Source organism: Pollachius pollachius, assembly GCF_949987615.1.
Source record: "Pollachius pollachius genome assembly, chromosome: 8".
Classification (NCBI taxonomy): domain Eukaryota; kingdom Metazoa; phylum Chordata; class Actinopteri; order Gadiformes; family Gadidae; genus Pollachius; species Pollachius pollachius.
In genome coordinates, this window is record NC_136941.1 from 18698808 (window position 1) to 18719360 (window position 20553).

General features: G+C 41.8%; 1 long non-coding RNA gene across 3 annotated transcripts; it reads left to right on the forward strand.

Moving 5' to 3' along the window:
• Positions 1-2876: 2876 nt before the first annotated feature.
• Positions 2877-19028, forward strand: LOC307079332. 3 transcript variants are annotated; one of them, XR_013812044.1, is made up of 6 exons: positions 2882-3990; positions 4123-4242; positions 4452-4650; positions 9126-9235; positions 9571-10110; positions 18899-19028. It is a non-coding gene; the product is annotated as an uncharacterized lncRNA (long non-coding RNA). The 3 variants fall into 3 exon arrangements; XR_013812045.1 differs by lacking the exon at positions 18899-19028 and adding an exon at positions 11000-11430 and having other exon boundaries at positions 2884-3990; XR_013812043.1 differs by lacking the exon at positions 18899-19028 and having other exon boundaries at positions 2877-3990; positions 9571-11430.
• The last annotated feature ends 1525 nt before the right edge of the window (positions 19029-20553 follow it).

The following is a 20553-nucleotide window of genomic DNA, read 5'->3' on the forward strand; positions in this document are numbered from 1 at the left end:
TTGGCAGAAAAACAGCCCCAAAGCATGATGTTTCCACCCCCATGCTTCACTGTAGGTATGGTGTTCTTTGGATGCAACGCAGCATTCTTTCTGCTCCAAACACAACGAGTTGAGTTTTTACCAAAAAGTTCTATTTGGTTTCATCTGACCATATGACATTCTCCCAATCCTGTTCTGGATCATCCAAATGCTCTCTAGCAAACTTCAAATGGGCCCGGACATGCACTGGCTTTAGCAGGGGGACACGTCTGGCACTGCAGGATTTGAGTCCCTGGCGGCGTAGTGTGTTAGTGATGGTAGCCTTTGTTACTTTGGTCCCAGCTCTCCGGAGGTCATTCACTAGGTCCCCCTGTGTGGTTCTGGGATTTTTGTTCACCGTTCTTGTGATCATTTTGACCCCACAGGGTGAGATCTTGCGTGGAGCCCCAGATCGAGGGAGATTATCAGTGGTCTTGTATGTATTCCCTTTCCTAACCCTTTCCTAATAATTGCTCCCACAGTTGATTTCTTCACACCAAGCTGCTTACCTATTGCAGATTCAGACTTCCCAGCCTGGTGCAGGTCTACAATTGTGTTTCTGGTGTCCTTTGACAGCTCTTTGGTCTTATCCATAGTGGAGTTTGGAGTGTGACTGTTTGAGGTTGTGGACAGGTGTCTTTTATACTGATAAGGAGTTCAAACAGGTGCCATTAATACAGGTAACAAGTGGAGGACAGAGGAGCCTCTTAAAGAAGAAGTTACAGGTCTGTGACAGCCAGAAATCTTGCTGGTTTGTAGGTGACCAAATACTTATTTTCCACCATAATTTGCAAATCAATTCTTTAAAAATCAGACAATGTGATTTTCTGGATTTTTTTTTTCATTTTGTCTCTCATAGCTGAGGTTTACCTATGATGAAAATTACAGGCCTCTCTCGTCTTTTTAAGTGGGAGAACTTGCACAATTGGTGGCTGACTAAATACTTTTTTGCCCCACTGTATATATGTGAATAATGCGATCATCATAGCCTATCACCAATGCATTGATTCTAGATCCTAACTTTCTAACTTTTGGTCTTAAGAACTGATCTTTAAAAAGGAAATCTTTATCCATGAAAACATGAAACATAAAAAGATACAATTCAAAGGCCTCCTTACAAATGAGTTAAAACATCTCAAAATCTTCTTGGCATAACTGCTTCCCTAACACACAGGCACACAAACACACACACACACACACACACACACACAGACACACACACACACACACACACACACACACACACACACACACACACACACACACACACACACAGAGTGGAACAAACCGAAAGGTAGGATAGATGATCCATGAAGGGGAAGGAAGTTTGAGTTTGTGTCTCCATTGCCAGGGCCCTATTCCTGGGGGGGGGGGGGGTGGAAAAGGTAGTATTTGTGAGCTGTGTGTTTTAACTTGTAAATGACCTCTCGAATTAGCTATTTTTAAATGTTGATTAGGTCCATATGTTATCTTGTTCAGCATCCTATGCATTGCAATTGTCTTAGTCACAGTATGTTATCTCAGTCAGCTTGAATGTATGGGCTTCTTGTTCAATGCATGCTTACACCCCGTGTTTGCAGGCTGACCCAATGTGATCTTTAGAAGACAACCTCTGAAGAGCAACTTCAGAGAGGGCTCAGGGAAGCCATTGATGGCTGTGTTGTTTGCTCTCAGCCCTCTCATTCAGCTGAATTCAATAAAATACAATGATTTGCTAGTTTCCAGTGTTTAACATTCACAACATTGCGCATTTCTTCTTGCCAAAGACCCCTTGTTGGAAAATAAGGGGTATATTTATGCAAGCGTGATATTTGAATAACTTCCTCTCTCTCTCTCTCTCTCTCTCTCTCTCTCTCTCTCCCTCTCCCTCTCTCCCTCTACTGCCTGCTTAAAGTAAAGTGCCATTTGAAAGGTTTGTGAACACGCGCTGACCAGGGGATGAGTTGGGCCCCTGGCTCAGCCCGCTTGTCAGGGATATTAATGGCTCCCAGAAACCGCCGTCCTCCTGGTCTCGGAGACTCGGACGACCTGCTTCCGATCCTGCATGAGTGATTTCCCAGAGAACGGAAGGCGGCTGTCTGAGCGTCTGCTGTGCAGCTCTGCTGGGAGAGCAGCACTGTCTCAGGTTCAGGCTAGGTCTGCGCTGCTCGGTGCGCAGGCCTGCTTCCACGCTGGGACAACATGGGCTTTTAATGGGACGAGGAGCTCTGCCAAGGCCGGGAGGGGGGACGGGATCCAGGGACGCCACCGTGAGGCGCATGGATCACATTAAACGGAAGGGCTGCAGAAAGCATCAGAGCAACTCCCAGTGATGGAATTATGGAACATAAAGATCGACACACCCACAGAATTATACTGGCTGCCAGAAGGCTGAGGCGGAGGTGAGAATCTAGTTATAGTGGCTCAAAGACTCTACTTCCTTAAACAAACAATCAAACAATGTGAAACATCCCGGGGGAGTTCAATCAGGTGGCAATGGCAGGATTGTTTTCAACCGTATACAGCATAATCCCAGCAAAACGGAATGGATTCAATACAATTTCCTTAAATATGCCCCAAGAAAGCCTCAACAGAGTAAAACATTTATGACTCCATCCTCCATAACTTGTTATGTTTAGGAGGTTGCGTGTGTGTGTGTGTGTGTGTGTGTGTGTGTGTGTGTGTGTGTGTGAATGTGAGGTTATGTGCCTGCCTGTGTATGCCTGTGTGTGTGTGAGTGTATGCATATGAATGGTATGTGTGTTTGGGTGTGCATGCATGCCGTGCGTACGCTGAACTTCCTTGGGAAATTCTCCTTGCCGAGCCCTGTGGGAGTACAACAGGAACTATTGGGACGCTACATTTCAGCAAACCTTCAGAGGATTTCCTCAATCAGAGGCTGCTCGGAGTGTGCAGTGAACAGCCTCACTGACAGAAACATGGAGACCCACGCATGCAGCTGGCTATGGTAACAGCCTCTGGGAGCTAGCCTGGTGTGGAACACCCTGAATCGACAGCTAAGAGAGGCGGTCCCATGCACACACACACACACACACACACACACACCCACACACACACACACACACACACACACACACATACTCGCAGACACCAATACACGCATGCAAGCATTCACACACACACACACACACACACACGCACACACACACATTCACACACTCACACACCTGCACGCACACACACACACAGCCGCAGACCAGCTCCTAGAATTATTGCTTGTTTCAAGATAATAACGTGCAATCCAACTTTTAACCATCTATTTGTACTTTTTCTGAACATAGCACATAATTTGAAATCACCGTAAAATGTTCCAGGTGATGTTCATTAGACCCACTGGAACGCCTCCACAAAGACATACTTGCGTCTATGCGAACCAGGCTTGTAAAGTAAGTGTGCCTATGCTACAAGTAGAAGACAGGAAGTGGCTGTTGCTCTGCATCTGCGCCTTTCTTCTGCAACCTAGCAACCCTCCACCACCCTGCCACTCATTGTCCCAGCGCCCTGCATCGCATTGTTCAATCCAGATGGTACGTTCTGATGAGCCGCTCTCCTCTTCCCTTTCCACAAGCCTCTCCTATTAATAACTGTCGGATCTAACCCCGGTGTCAGCACGGGTGACACATACACGTTTCAATGTTTTTCACGGGGGGACAATGGGAATTCCCATGGATGAAAACAACAGGATGAGACAACTTTCTTGCGTTTTGTTTGATGTGAGGGTGGTTGGGCATCGACAGTCAATCGCCAAGCGAATGTTCGGTCTGATGGATGAGGTGCTTTGGCAAAATCGCTGCATGCCTTCTGTGGTCCTGTATCAAGATAATACTAAAGTCTGTGCAGCCTATAAACAACTAATGACGACAGCCCCTTGACAGGAAACAGCGTCAGTTTCAGCGGTTTTAGGTGTCAGGGATAGACTTTGTTTCAACAACTGATCAATTGCAGAAGATGTTGTTGTTAATATATGTTCAGGTGAGTACGTATATATTAATTTTTATAGGTTTCATTATTACTTTAGTAGTATTGTTTGTGCTAGATGTAGAACTATGTCAATGAAATGAGAGAATAAAACAATGAGTACATGCTTTTATTTTTTCATCTTAGCTTGCGTTGCTACATTTGGCAACCTCAAGTCAAGAAATAATAGGGAATTGCAAAGAAAATGCTGCTTTAAAGTGTGATGGAATCAAAAAGGACTCCTTCAACTCTATCACATGGACCAAGGTTAGTTAGTTTGCAGTTAAATACTATATTTATTTTAATTAAAATGTAAATCAGATAAAATCCTATCAAAAATTCAACATTTGATCTGTGTTCATCTATTAAACTTCATCCATATAGCAATGTTGAGACAAAGGGTTCTGAAACAAATGGGATCAAAATAAGAACAGCCCCCTACACAGAAATTAACATTTTCTTTCTATTGTGGACAGATGCCGTCTTCTCGTATAATCAGAAGAAGCCGCGGTAAGATACAGCACTATCAGTTCAATCGTACTGCTAACTTGACCGATGAAAACAGCCTTCTTCTCACTGACCTGACGCCTGAAGACTCAGGAACCTACGAGTGTAACATCGGGGCAAAGGTCGGGGGTCAAAACTCCTTTTCCCTGGTGGTCCTGGAGGTTCTAGGTAGGCAGTACGTTTTACACACCCCATGCTTAGGTTAACATTGGATGATTTCTAATGAAGCAATTAACACGTTATTTTTGTTACAGATAAATAATATACTATTATTACAGAAAGGAGCCCTTTCCTACAACCATACTTGCTCTTACATCAGGGGATAAAAAGTTGTGTACCTTTACTCGAATGCTGTACTTAATTACAATTGTGAGATACTTATTTGATGACAAATATATTTAGAGACTTTTACTTAATATAAAGAATATATTTATACTTTAATCCCAAAACAAGAAAGCCTATTTAACTTTGTATAAACCTTCATGCAACAAGGACTAAATGTGTTTTCACGTCAAAAAAGTGTATGCTGAATAAAATAGGCCTTACACTTTTAATGATCATATGTAGGCCCACAATTAATAAGTAGGATGCATTCTTTAGTTTAATTGTTACTTTTATACCAATATACTTTTCTCTGAATTTAATTACTTTCATTTTAGTCTTACTAAACTTATTAACCATTTCCAACTGCTGCTTGAGTTTTCGTATTGACATAATCTGGGGTTATTTGCTGTTATTTCCGATGAGTTGAAACCTATAGTTACAGTTAGTAAAATTGTTGAGGGGGAGTAAAACAACTATCAATCTGTCACAATACAAAAAATGTAATATAACCGCAAGTGGTGATTAACGGGGTCCGAGCAAATTTAAAAGTCAAGAACACACTAATGGAAGATATATAAATATGACAAATAGTTATCAAGGAAAGATGTTGATGAATATGTTCCACTTAATGCAATACTGTGCCTCGGCTTTCAGGTGAGCTGCAAAGCAATGGCCGAAATTCATGTTCAGCATGCTATAATCAGGATTCAAACTCTCAACCTAATGATCACCTGTACAAGGCAATATCCCATTGAGCCACTAATAGACCTGAACTTCATCCTCATTCACATGGTCAATATGTGTATTGACAACCAGTGTTGGGAAAGTTCACTTTCTACGTGAACTAGTTCAAAGTTCAGTTCACAAATTTTAAAATGAACTAGTTCAGTTAAACGTTCATAATTCAAAATTTTGAACGAAGTTCACAGTTCCAAAAAATGAACTAGTTCATAGTTCTTTTTTTCAATATGTTGCTGTGAGCTATTTGTTTTTTCTGGTATTTTGAACATTGAGCCCCCTTTGTGGTTTGTCTAGGATGAAATAGAGTGGTTGAATCAAGTATCGTAGCGAAATACAGTTTATATCGTGTTTTATTGCACATTTAGCGAATTTCGTAAATCCCATTGATTTATTTTGGAAGACTCATTGCTCGTTGGCCGGAAACGGAAAAGGGGGGTGTTCACGTTTGGTTGTAGTCTTTTCGCTCGGTTCTAGCCCTACTGATGAGACGGAGAACCGAGCGAAAAGACTACAACCAAACGTGAACAGCCCCCCTTTCCGTTTCCGGCCAACAAGCAATGATTCTATGAGGTATTCTAGTCCGCTGAACTATGAGCCAGAGAGCTAACGTTATGGATAGTACATATTTATAATTCGTAATTCGTATGGCAGGGGGGCCCACACTTTTTTGGCGTGCAAGCTACTTTAAAAATGAGCAGGTCAAAATGATCTACCTACTGTACATGGCAAAACGCCAACACGGTGGCTGCTGGTAGTTAGTTTCAAGCAGGCTTCCAAATGACAATCAGTCATGGTGGAATGGTATTTGCACTTAATAGAGTAGAGCCAAATAATGCAGTCAAGGAGGTAGCACATTTCCTTATGTTTGGATACTTTCCTTTGTGAGTAAGTTCCAAAATTGTCCATGAGCCCTGGATTTAAGCTCAATATCAGTTTGTACTATCAAAATCTCTTCCTCCACTGCAGACGTGTTTAGGTGAAACAGTGCTGCAATTTTTTGTGATTGAGTAAATCAACCTCAACATCTTCCCTAAATGGATAGCAGTCTTGAGAGTCTTGGAAAAGTTTGTCAAAGTCAAACAGACAATTTTCATCAATCCAGTGGTAAATGCCATAGGGATGCAATTCTTTTTTGTTTAAACGTTATACGTTTTTTCTTTTTTCTTTTTTTACGTCACACAATCTACCCACCCTACCTTTGCGATCGACCGGTCGATCGCAATCTACGTATTTGGGACCTCTGCTCTAGGGTCTAAAGCATATAACCGCGTTGTCTGATTACAGTTTAATTCATTTTCCACAATTTAACAGCTCTCGTTTTGAAGAATAATCACCGCGCCATTCGTTTCAATGGGAATCGCGCCGGTCTATACTTTCAAAATAATAAAATTATAAATACATATTTATAATTTGAAATTCGTCCCAGCCTTTATACGACAGATACTATAGGGTCTATAGCATATAACCGCCTTTTCTGATTACAGTTTAATGTAACAGTAAGCTGGCAACACCGCAACTGCAAATTAACCACACAGAGATTACCATGGCAACCGGTCAAACAACACGGCGATCTGCGCGCGCATCCTCCGTGTTGATAAACAAATAACCCCCATATTGAACGAAGTTAAACCAAGTGAGGGTGCCGTTCACAGACACCAGAATGAACGAGTTCACAGTAACGTTCATCAGGCAGTAATACAATACGTTCAGTTCACGTTCGCCCAAAATATGAACGAGTTCATGAACTATCGTTCAATGAACGCGTTCAGGCACAACACTGCATACAACATCCAGAAACCTCCAAGCTCACATTTCCCAAGTGAATTAAGGGCTTTCTTAAAAGCATATACCTGAAAAATCTTTGAAATTCTGGGGAAATTAAAACTTTGTAGTCAAGAACACTAACGGAAGAAATATAAATATAACAGAGTTAATTATGAAGGAAAAATGGTTAACGAAGAAGTTCCCCTAATGCCGTACTGTGTCTTGGCAGTCAGATTCTTGGAAACGAATGATTCGGAATGTTGATTGCCTGATGAGTTTCAGGTGCTGTTCAATGTTGTGTTTCTTAAATGAGTGGCAATGACAGAATGTCATGTTCAGCTTGTTCATAATGCTCTAATCAGAATTCAATCTCTCAACCTAAGGATCACCAGTACAAAGCATTATCCTGTTGTGCCACTTACATTCCTGAATTGCATGAAGTCTCATTCACATCATGAAAATGTCTTCTGATGAGCACACAACATCAAGAAAACTCCAAGCACACATTTCACAAGAGAATTAAAGGCTTTCTTAAAAGAGCACAGATCTGAAAATGTGCACTGTTAATGATATCCACCTAATAATAACCGTATGGTAGTTATACAATAACAAAATGGTCATATAGGCAAAATGGGTTGAGACTGTGGATGTTTGGCTTTTCTATGAAATTGTGGGAAAATTAAACATTTTTAGAGCAGAAGACCAGGGTGAAAAAGATGCATCTGATTTTAGAGATTAATATGATGAAATATTTTTTTGAGTCCAGGTCATTCTGGTAAGGAGAAATAAGGCTAGTTCATAATTGTTTTAAATAGCGCATCCTTTGTGTGCAGTACCACAATTTGGGTTTATGGGTAGTGGGGGGTATTGGTATCCACCTAATAATTGTTGTACGTTTTTTATACAATAACAAAATGGTCATATAAGAAAAATGGGCTAACTGCTCCAACTTTATTGGCCAATATTTCTCAAATGGAACGACATAAAACAAATTCTGTTCAACGATTTTTTTGAGGCTTGTTCTAAAGATTTTATGTGGCGATTTTGGTGAATGTTTGATTATTTTTGTAGCTTGTGAATCCTTTTATCATGTTTAGCTTTAATATGAAATTGTGGGAAAAGTAAACATTTTTAGGGCAGGGTTTTATAAATGCATCTGATTCTAGAGATTAATATTCAGAAAGAATTTTAAAACAGTCCAGGTCAATCTGGTGAGGAGAAAAAAGCCTAATTCATGATTCTTTACAATAGCGCCACCTTTGGGTGCAGTACCACAAATTTATGGGTAGTGGGGGTTATTGGTAACCATACCTGAAAATCTCAAGAGTTTTCGACTTACGGTATAGGCTGCAGTATGACTTTTACAGAATTTGAGGGGAAAAAAAACGTTGCGAAACAATAGGGGACCAAGCAGCTTCGCCGCTCGGACCCCTAACTATTTGTGTATATTTATCTGGTCATTTGAATATTCGAAAGGACAGGATTTTCTTCTTTCTCTTTTATTTCACCAATAATTTGTAGTAGGCCTACCTCCCTTGGAATGTACACTCCTTCATTGAAGTATACAGTATATTCCAACTAAATACAACTTCTGGTTTGTTTTCTATTGTCTTTTTTTTAATCTCATAATCAACATTTTAAAACATAAAGACATCTAAATCAATTAATATAAATGTAGTAGGAAATAAAAAATGTTTATGTTCTCTAGAAAACAAGAATTGTATCTGAATTGCAACAGTAGTTACTGTACTTTGCTGCTGAACCTCCATCGTGTTGTGCATATGAGAGACTCAGACTGTGCATATGATCTGCAGTATGTGTGACTGAGCCACCCGCTCCTGAGCTGCCGGATCTGCCGATACCACAGACAGTTGGCTGTTTCCTGGCCATATGCCTTCTCAAACTTCTTCTGCCCATCATTGTGGTAAATTATTATTTTATTTTCTGTAATTATTCAGTTGCAGAGAATCTTGAGGCCTTTGTTAGATGTTGTCTTAATTGCCCATCAGTGAGTAGCCTGGCCTGTAGGCCTACATTGATGGTACCTCATTACCTTTATGATGATATCTACAGTAGCCTATTTGTTTTAAATGTATATGTCATTGTTAAGGCACCATACGTGTAGAACCGTAGAAAGCAAGATATCAAACAATATAGCTTTTGCTTTTGGCGTTCCCTGTCACATTGCAGTGCATTAATAATTTCTAAACAGCAAGGTCAGAGCAGATCTTGATACACGTTATTATTTATTTCCCACAGGCCCAAGTATTCCACGGCTTGCGGAGAGATGTGAAGAGTGAGAACCCTGTGCCTTTGAGTTAATTTAAGTTGTAATAGTTGTATTCCTTTGTGTACCATAACAGCTGTCTTTGTGTGCATCCCACCCTTTTATGCTATATTATCCAACCTATGTTTTTTTTAAAGAATCATTTTCTGCGCTTGCTATTGAAGGATTGAATTGATTGATCTTTCTGTCATCCTAAAGATACCTTGTAAACAGACAGCCCATAGGGTATGGGCATGTAACCAATGGCGGTTCTACACAGGGTCCTATGGGGGCCTGTGCCCCTGTAGACATGTCCCTGGCCCCCCCTGTGGCCCCCCCGTGCTGACCAAATAAAACTATTATGATTTTACTGATTTTATGGAAGTAATGCGACTCAACGTTCTACACAGGTTAATTAGAGGACCAGTACCCAAACACAGAGGTGCTGGTCCTTGGTGAATGAGAGCTCAGCAACTACTCTTGGAGAAGGGAGCCACGATAAGAGTCGAAGGCAAGCAAAACGATTTCATTTCGTAAGTGACTTGTTGTTCTTGCACATAACAGTGTAACTGTAGTTCCTCACACTGATAATGAAATTAAGTTTGTAAATGGTCTCGATATATTTAGAAACTTAATCAAATCGAAGCAAACTCATCGAAGCAGAAGCGGGTATCCAAATGTCAGTATCCTTGCTAGGTCTAGGCCACACAATGTTGTGATGTTAACCACGTATCTGCTGTTACATTAGGATAACAAATACATTTGAGTGAAGAGTAGTAGGCTATCTGCCCGTATTAAGTAGCTAGAGATGGTTATGGAACGAAGTGTAATGCATGCCCTATGTTTTTTTTCTTTCTTTTTATAGCAGCTATCATGAAATGAGGAAAGATAGAAAGAACAGGGAATTTTTCTAAAAGGGAAGAACATTGTTTCTCCACACTGAAACTGATAAAATAAATAGGAAATGGCACATTGTTTTGCACTTCGTTGTACCCTGGAGATTACCGGCCTTGCGCTGAGTTGTTGGTGGGGGGGGGAGGCTAATATAGGAAGTAAATATAGGCTATTATGACACGGCTCTTCTCAATGGCGTGGAACGCCCCATTCACTTGCATGGGCCCTTCACAACAACGCCATCAACATAACGAATGGTAACAAATATATTGTAAAAAGACACCTTGTGAAGTTATTTTTTCGTTTGGCAAGTAGCCGCTCACTGTCGAAAATAAGCCCTGCTCATTATCGAAAATAAGACACCTCCATTTCGCGTTGGTGTCCGGTTCGCCCTGTCTGGGCTTTTTTTTACAGATAATGACCGGCGTTCTATTATCCCTTACTTAACGTCAATATTACTCTGTATGTGGAAGGGAAAATAGTTTTATTTGTAATTACAATATTATGCTGTTTTTTTTTTTTTTTCAGGGACCCCCACAGATATTTCAGTTTGCCGCTTTCATGGGAGCCAGACCTCTCACTATGGGGGCTCAGCTCCAACTGGCTCCCAACTAACTCGAACCCTGGTTATGCAACGAAATGTAATGCATGCCCCTACGTTTTTTTAAAAGGGAACAACAGTTTCTTCACACTGAAACTGTTAAAATAAATAGGAAAGGGCACATTGTTTTGCACTTCGTTGTACCCTGGAAATTCTTTTCTCATTGACACTCTCTATTTGTACCCTGTACTGTATTTTTTTTCTTTTTTTACGGCCCTACCTCTCTTGCACGCTTGTACAAAACAAATCTTTACATGATTTTGATTATTTAGGGCATAAGCTTCATCAATTTAAGATAGATTGAAAGAGGATTGAAAAATACAGACTGGTGAAGTAATAAACTCTTTTACAAATTAAATGTTTGATGATTTTAAAGTAAAACAAAGTTTATAATCTTTCAATATCATTTTTTGCCATTTTATTTATGCCCCTCTGGTTAAACACTGGCCCCTCCTTGACCCCCTTGTAAAATTTGTCTAGAACCGCCACTGCATATAACGTCAGATGATGGATTTGCTGGATTTTGTTCCACAGTTCAAGTGGAATAATAATGGGCAGGACACCATCTACTGGCAGGGCCTTAAGTTGCAGGTCCTAACCCTAACCGTTCCTTCAAAAAAGTATTTTTTTAAAGTAAATCAATACAATAACTTATACCACAACATGGCCCACATGATCATGATTGTTCAATAACCCGCAAGTTCCAAGGGTGTTTATGTTATTATATTAAAAAAACAAAACACGAAATGCAGTGGTAATAATCTATATTTATTCAAGCCGATTAAGTTGATAAGACAACAACATAGGTAGAAGTAACTAATATCTAATCATAGATGGTAACTGTTTTCATTCAACGTCTCCCTTGTCTGCTGCCTTAATACAATGATGAGTTGCCGATACTTACATAATAGAATATGTTAGCAATCATGAAACTGTTTCACGATAGTTTTTTCATCAAGATTACAAACAACACCACACAGACACACACACACACACACACACACACACACACACACACACACACACTATGTGAGGTTTAGTTTTAAGCAGACAGCATTTTTACTCCAGTTTGTTTACTTACGTAAGATACTATTGTTTCCCAAATTCGTTTTACTACCATCCCTATAATGAACCTTGGTAAGCCATCTTCGGCTTACAGACGAGGAGTTAAGCAGCTTGACATTGGGTAGGTGCATGACAGTGGTACCGTAAAATGTCAATAGCCCGGGATTTTATTTGTTTCTATCACTGAACTTTCGAACAAAACTCTTGCCCAGCAACGATGGGAAATACTATCAAATGCATTATTTAAACCAGTATGAATATTACCGTACACGTTTACCAGTCAATCGAATAACGCCTGCACACGCACGCACGCGCGCACGCACAGAGTGGTAATCTGGAGAGTTGGGAGAATTCCCTGTGGGCCGGTAACGTTTCGGAGGGCGCCGGGTCAACGTCGCAACCAATTCGATTTTGTCTAGCGGGGAGTAACTGAGCGCCCCCTCCTGAAGTGGTACAGCCGAGGTCAGGCTTGAACTGCGATTGGTCAGAAAGACGTAACAGCTAATGACAACATTGAACTCTCATGCAGGCTCGAACAGAGTGACACACAAACACACGCACACATTTAAAGGGGACATATCATACCACCAGGTGTGAGTGTGATTAGCCATTACAAGCCATTTTCAAAATGTGCAGCATTGTGACATCACAGGTGGGCGTGTCCACCTAGATGTGTGACGGATAGATGAGCAGTGTTTGCTAGTCTACTGGGTAGGCTGGTAGACTGATCTATCCAGCACACATCTAGATGGACACGCCCACCTGTGATGTCACAATGTTGCACATTTTCAAACCTGCTTGTAATGGCTAATCACACTCACACCTGGTGGTATGATATGTCCCCTTTAAGGAGTTTTTCACCCGCTCCGTATGCAGTTTTTTCCATGCTTAAAGCACCAAGGCTACTAGTATGCGGCGAGCTGGGGCTCTCAGTTTCCCCCCTGCGGTGTATTCCTTGTCTGTATCCCCTGCCATCCAGTTGTCATACGATTCATGCAGACTGGTTTTGAACGGCTGATTCCATGGATGTACTTTGCGCCTGCCGTGTTTTCCCGCCGATGTGGCGAGGCTGTATAGTTATGCTGTATGCTGTTGAGAGCTTAAATAAATGCACTTGACAGATGCAATATTGTAGCCAGTGAAAACCGCAAAATTCTGACTTGTACGTTTATGGGCAAATTAAGAATAATTGGTTGCAAAATGTTGCAAATTTGATTCTCTATGCAAAGCCCATCTCGTCGATATTGCTGTTTAGGGCTGCTCTAGTTTGCACAGATTCAGAAGACCCGCAGCGAATTCAACCCGGTCCACTTGACATCGGGTAGGCGCATGAGTGTTTATTTGGCTACAGGCTTTTCTAATGTCTCATTTTGTCTGTTCGTGTATGTGGTGCACTTTCCTATCCTTAACGTAAACATTAACCTACTCAGTAGGACTGCCCCGACATGAGTCAGACATGACGATTTGTCTTTCCTTTACTTCTAACACTACGTGACAATTGCATTTTCAGCCCGATTTTCAAATTTTCTCGAGGGAGAAACCCCCAAACCCCCGTTTAAAAAGGACTCTAACTTCTGGGCTACAGCCCCGGATGTTTTCAATTGCTAGTGACGCTCCTGTTAACCAGTAAGTGTGGTATAGTACATATTTTCTAGGAGTCCCAAAAGGGGGAGGTGGAAGTAATTTGTTAAAGGTTGATCACTGTTTCGATGGATATCTTTTTTTCTGAAGGCAGTGATTGAAAGTTCTGCAGCTTCATGTTGCATTAGGGCCGCCTTAGAGAGACAAGCTTCAGAGACACTTAATCACAATTGTTAGTTTTTTGACAACTCCTGGCCACAAGAGGGGCCAGGAGTCATTTAAATAAAGAATTATTAAATATGTTACTTTCTAAATATGATATTACTCCCAAAACGCAGATTTTGAAATATCCTTGGTTTAGCTGTAACAGGGTGTTCACTTACACTTTCATGCCTAGATGAGTGAAAGATTTTTTAGCAGTGCATTGGATGTGAAAGCTGCACGTGGGTGAAAACGTGTGTCCCCTCGCGGGCCCCGTGGCATGTCCCCTGGGGGGGCCCATCCATAAAACACGACCCTGGTGGGGGCACACTCTGCTATGGAGGATCACAAGTGTCACGGAAATAGTAATAAAGAAATAGATTAAATTACAAAGTAATTAATTATTTGATATATTAAATGAAATATTAATAGATCAATAAGTAGCTCAAATTAAAAAAATGTTTTACAAAAACAACATGAACAGTCAATAAGTACATCATTTAAACATACATTAATGAAATCATAAATAAATGATGCAATTTGAAAATATATTTGAAAATGCAGTTTAAAAAGAGAAATAAATAACTGGATTCACAAATTGGATTAAGAATAGGGGAGACCGGGTATGGTTGTAACACTTTTTTCTTCAGCACCTAAATCTACCATTTTTTTAAAAGCTACAGTTCTGGACCTTTTAGGCAACGTACCCACATTTGTCTACTACAAGTGGCAACCATTTAAATCTCCTCAACTATATCACGGAATTTGTGAGATTATGACAAATACAATGTATACCTTTGTTATAACCTACCCCACTACCGGGGTAGGTTGTAACACCTACTGGGGTAAGTTGTAACAGGTAGACAAAATGCAAAAAACCAATGTTACTCCATTTGATATGCCGATTTAATTATAACCATAAACAACAGGGTTTGAAAATAGATTCACCAAACAAAATATTCTTAAACTGTATTGGAAGTGAAGAGTGACATATGCATTGTGTGTGTGTGTGTGTGTGTGTGTGTACAGAAAAAATAGAATCGTAGCGTAGGCTATGTTAATGTTATGAACAAAATATAAAAAGCATAACGTTTATACGTTGTGTGTGTGTATTTGTGTCTCTTGAGAGCGAGAGCTGAACAGTTGTTTTTTTTTAGAACAGGGCAACATGTTCTCTAACAAACAAATTAAATAAATCCTTAATCTGAATCACAATGGTGACAAATAAAATTGGGCAGACCTGGAGTGCATGCCTGGTGGGCCCAAAAGTTGCATAGGACACACTTTACCCACACCTCTTTGGATTTGGAATTTCGAAAGGTTTCCATGCAGACCACACAAAAATCTTCTTCCTCCTCTGACGAGGAGTTCTGAGCTTTCACCATTTTCTTGGCAGTTTTGTTGACCTTCCTCTTCTTTCCTTTATCACCCCCAAAGAGTTTAATTTTGATGTTTTTTCCTTTTCGCCGGTCCTCCTCTTCCAACGCCAGCTTAACTGGTGTATCAGTCAAGATTTCGGAGCGCCTCTTCCTCCTACCCTTGCCTGTTACTTTTCTTGGGCATGCTTTCGGAAATGGCCGAATTATTATTGGACTGAACGGTCCTAAGATGGACCCAGAGGTGCTCGGCATCTCTGGAGGAGGAGCAGAGCCTGGCGGCAGGTGAGCAGGTGAGGAGCCTGGCGGCAGGTGAGCAGGTGAGGATTCTGGCGGCAGGTGAGCAGGTGAGGAGCCTGGCGGCAGGTGAGCAGGTGAGGAGCCTGGCGGCAGGTGAGCAGGTGAGGAGCCTGGCGGCAGGTTAGCAGGTGAGGAGCCTGGCGGCAGGTGGGCAGGTGAGGAGCCTGCCGGCAGGTGGGCAGGTGAGGAGCCTGGCAGCAGGTGAGCAGGTGAGGAGCCTGGCGGCAGGAGAGCCTCAGCTGGGTCAGGACGATCGGTGACCTGGGAGGGCGCAAAGTCACTGTCCTGAAAGATGTTCGGATGGTAAGGCCATATGCCTGTGCACTGGAAGCCTACCTGAATGTTCCTTTGCGTTGCGGCTGTGGGTAGGGCGTTCCTCACGATCCCTGGAATGTTGTAAATTGTCATTGGTTTGCCTGGATTCATCCTCATCCAGTCATCACTGGCCGCTTTCACCATTTTCTTAAATGGACCAAAGACACTGTGATCAAGTGGCTGGAGCTTATGGCTGCAGTGTGGTGGAAAGGTCAGAAGAACAATGCCCTGACCTTTGCAAAAATCAACGGCTCTCACAGAGATGTGTGAGGAGTGATTATCCAGCAGGAGCAAAACCTTTTTCTCTGGACTCACCTTTGTATGTCTTGCAAAGTGACGAGCGGGGAGTATGTCTTGCAAAGTGACAAGAAAATGCAAGAAATCCTCCTCCTGCATCCGGCCTGACTTATTAGCACTTCCAGCACTTCCTAATGGCCCGCTCTGTACAAAGTGTTCCTTAAAGTTCTTTCGGGGGAACACAAAGAATGGGGGAATGGAATTCCCCTGAGCTTGCACAGCGTATGCAACTGATACCAATGTGCCTCTCTCACCTGATGTCATGGCTCCAACCTGCTTGACCCCCGGCGCGCTACCACTCGGGATGGTGCCTGCACAGTTGTGACGCCTGTCTCGTCCATGTTCCGGATGTCAGAACCATCAAAGCGGTTCTTTTCTATTGCCTCCGACAGGCGACTGAAGAAGCGCTCAACATTTGTCTTGTTGAAGGAGGTGGCCCTTGAAAGGCTTGTTGCCTGTGGACACCGAATAGATAGTCTGGGATGTCGTTTTGGGATGTCGTCGGATCAGCTTATTGTCCCAGGTTTCAGGATGATTTATATCAAAACTCACGGCTAACTGATATGCAAACTTTCTGACCTATGCAAAAGCATAAAAGGAAGTCTGAGTTAGGACACACATTTCTGTTGATTGTCTAAATTCATATGTTGGTATTTATTCATTTTTTTATTTTACCTGCTTTTATGTTATTTATTTATCATTCACAAACATTGAAAAATTGCCTATTCTACACTGTTCTCAGCTATCATGCTTACCTCGCGTGGAGTTAGCCCAAAGTATATATCAGCTGCCTGGCTAATGTACTCTGTCAATAGATCCTCCTGCTCCCTGCTGAAGACTTTGTTTGGACTGTTGTATCCAACCCGAGGAAGGTCCTGGGATCCCTGATCTTTAAGAAGTTTAAACTTCTTCCAATATCTATTAAGCGTAACATGGCAGATGCCATGCTTTTTTGCCACTGCCCTGACAGATGTTCCATTGTTAACTTCCTCTGCTGCTCTTTTCAATATCTGGGCATCCACTCCACGATCAGTCTTCCTCACCCATGTTCTACGCATTCTGTAGAATTATTAAAATCAAAAAAAAATTGACTTTGTATGTAAGGGGATGGTTGTAACACTTTCAAAACATGCGTTACAACCTACCCCACCCTGTCATCCATTACTAAGCTAGCTGTATTAGCATGGTGCTTTGACATTAGCAAGGGAGAGATACACCATTCTTTACTAGAGAAACTATAGTTTGACCTGATATGACTCATACAACTTTATCTACAACGGTAAAAGTACTAGAAAACAAAAATAAATAAAATAATAAATTACTTTCTTACCTCAAAATTTGGATTTCTCTCGTAACTCCTGGAAAAATGGCGCCAACTATTTGAATATTTCGACGAGTGATCAAAATGGAAGGAGGAGGAGACTGAAGCTGTCAGATGGCTCGTATCTTATCCCTGATTGGTGGAATTGGTCGTGTTACAACCCACCCTGTGTTACAACCATACCCGGTATCCCCTACAGATTTTAATCAGGCATTTAAAAGGGCGATTTCCTTGACATTTCCATTTCCCTGCTGCTTTTCCTTTTCCTATTAGCTATTCGATTTGCTTGGTCATTTAGCTTCTCCTTTTAGCCTCTCCATTTAGCCTCTCCGTGACACTTTGGGCCTTGCGCTGGTAAAACGAGGTAAAACAATGCAAATTAGCCATGGGATGTAACAAGCTCTCTGATTGGTTAGAGAGCCGCACTCGCCTAAACACTGTTTAGGTGCCAAGAAGACCCTTTTAAGAACATAAGTTATGTGCCAGCCGCATTTTGCCTTGGCTTTCACTCTCTTAAAATGTCCAACACTGAAATATCCAGACAAGGGACATTGCCAGTGAAATGGAGCGCCGCGGGTGTTGCACCAGTGGAGACACCCTCCATATGAGCATGCGTGACATAGGCTAAGCTCTTTGATATGAACCACTTTTTGTCATAAAAATAAAGATGCTTTGTGAACATCTGAATCTTACTTTCTAGTTTTCTTAAAAGCTGTATACTTCTCAAATTATTTGAAATTAAAGCCTTGGGTCGGACTCATTAATACCTCAGTCTCAGCACTGCTGTGTTGGAAAGTCTTGTCCAGGGTGGGACACCACGAAAGAAGTGATAACGGTGCGACGGGTGAAGTAGTACATGCCCCCCCCCCCCTATTTACAGCACCCTCTCCGAGAAAAGTTCCAACATCCCTGTTTTCAGTCAATGTATTGCATTGTATGTATGTAATATGAACAGGATTGCAGGTTGTTGGAAACTACAAAATCACTACAACCATGACGCAATAACAGAAAAGTCGCCTGCAAGGAAACCCCAAAACTGACTTGTTAGATGCTGAAATGTTCAGTAGAGCTGAGGGGAACTGCAGAGTCTAGTGATACTTTTCTGTGAAATCCTCACTACCAGTGTCCACTTCAAAAATATTAGTTATATCAGCCCTAACTACAAGTTATAAATGGTCAATCACTAGTACTCTTATCTGTATGACAAATCATACATGACTACAGCATTTCTCGAAGTATGCGTACTGTCTCAATGTAAGTTGGTATTGTCTCTGGCAATGGTACGGATGGATTTGGCAGTGTTGCCAATTCTGCCACAGACAGGGCCCTGGGCAGCTCCAACTCATGAATGTGAACTCCGTCTGTCACAGGTCTCTGCGGCCCTCTCCAGTCAACTCTGCATTCGTCATGTACCTGGAATTTAGGTGTTTATTAGGTGTAAAAGTGATACATTTTTATTTCTGGCAAGGATACATATTTTGAAATAAGTAAAAGCCACTATATTGATTATAATAAAAAAATAAAGAAATTACCTGACAAAAGTTTGTCCTGTATCTCTTGCTTTGCTCCACCACAGCTGCAGAGGGGATTGGTTACTGGCGGTTCTTAAGGAGTGGTTGTTCCATGCTCTCTGGAATTGTTGCAGATGTGACTGGATATGCGGCATGTTACATCTATGTAAAGCATAGAGGTCTGTCTCCTTGTCTGGATTAAGCCATCCCTCAGCTTCCAGACGATGAAAAGTGGTATAGAAGAGATCAATGACATTTTCAAATACATCTCTCCACAGCCACTCAATTAAAAAAAAAAACAGTCAAAAACACAAACAGACTACACTCGCCAGCAAAAATGATTTGCCTACCCGGGGCCAGGGCTCCCGACATTGAAGCTAATCTTAGGGTGCTGGCATGCGTCAGACCACATACAGAGTTAAATTAGATGCACCAAACACCGATACTAGTTTCGACAACATTGTAGTTCATGTCGGCACCAACGATGCTAGGACGAGACAAACTGAGGTCACAAAAAGCAACATAGCTAGGCTTTGTGACTTCACCAGAAAGATGTGTCGGCATCGATTAATCCTCTCTGGCCCTCTACCCGATAAGGGTAATGATGAGCGCTATAGTAGAGTATTGTCTCAAATCGCTGGCTGGCATGATATAGTTCAGAGCAGGGCTTTGGTTTTGGTCCCGCGATCCCACTGATCGCCACAGAGCTGAGTGTTAACCGGACTCCCTCTCAAAATAACGCTGTACCTATATGTACGGTGGTGCGGCCTCGCACTGTCTCGAGGTGTAAAATCCGCAGGCGAGGGCCGCGACCAGTATGTCGAAATCGCACCATCCCCTTGATCGAGTGTTAACCGGACTCCCTCTGAAAATAATAAAATGGAAGCACTCAGAATAGGGTTCATGAATATAAGGTCGCTTTCATCTAAGGCGCTCTTGGTCCATGATCTAATTGTTGATAATAAGATCAACATACTGGGCCTTTGTGAAACCTGGTTAAAACCAGATGAGTTTTTAGCCCTAAACGAAGCTACTCCCCCCAATTACGTTAGCGCCCAAGTATCTAGAGAAATTAAGAAAGGTGGTGGAGTAGCCCTGATATCTAATTCTAAGCTTAATTTAAAGCCAAAGAATATATATATATATTCAGATCCTTTGAGGTGCTTGCGTTCTGCTCCTCAGCTCCCCGACAAGTGAAACTTGTCCAGACTCTTTCGTTCTAGCTGTAGTATACCGTCCCCCAGGACCGTATTCACTTTTTGTTGATGAGTTTTCTGATTTTGCAGCTGATCTGGCTACATATTCAGACAATATTTTGCTCATTGGGGATTTCAACATTCATTATAATAACCCATCTGATGCCCTCGCAAGGGCTTTTCTGTCCATTACAGATACGCTTGGCTTCAAACAGCTCGTCCAGCACCCAACCCACATCGGTGGAAACACGCTGGACCTCGTTTTAACCCGTGGTGTAGACATTTCACAGCTAGTGGTCTCTCCCTACACCTCAGCTT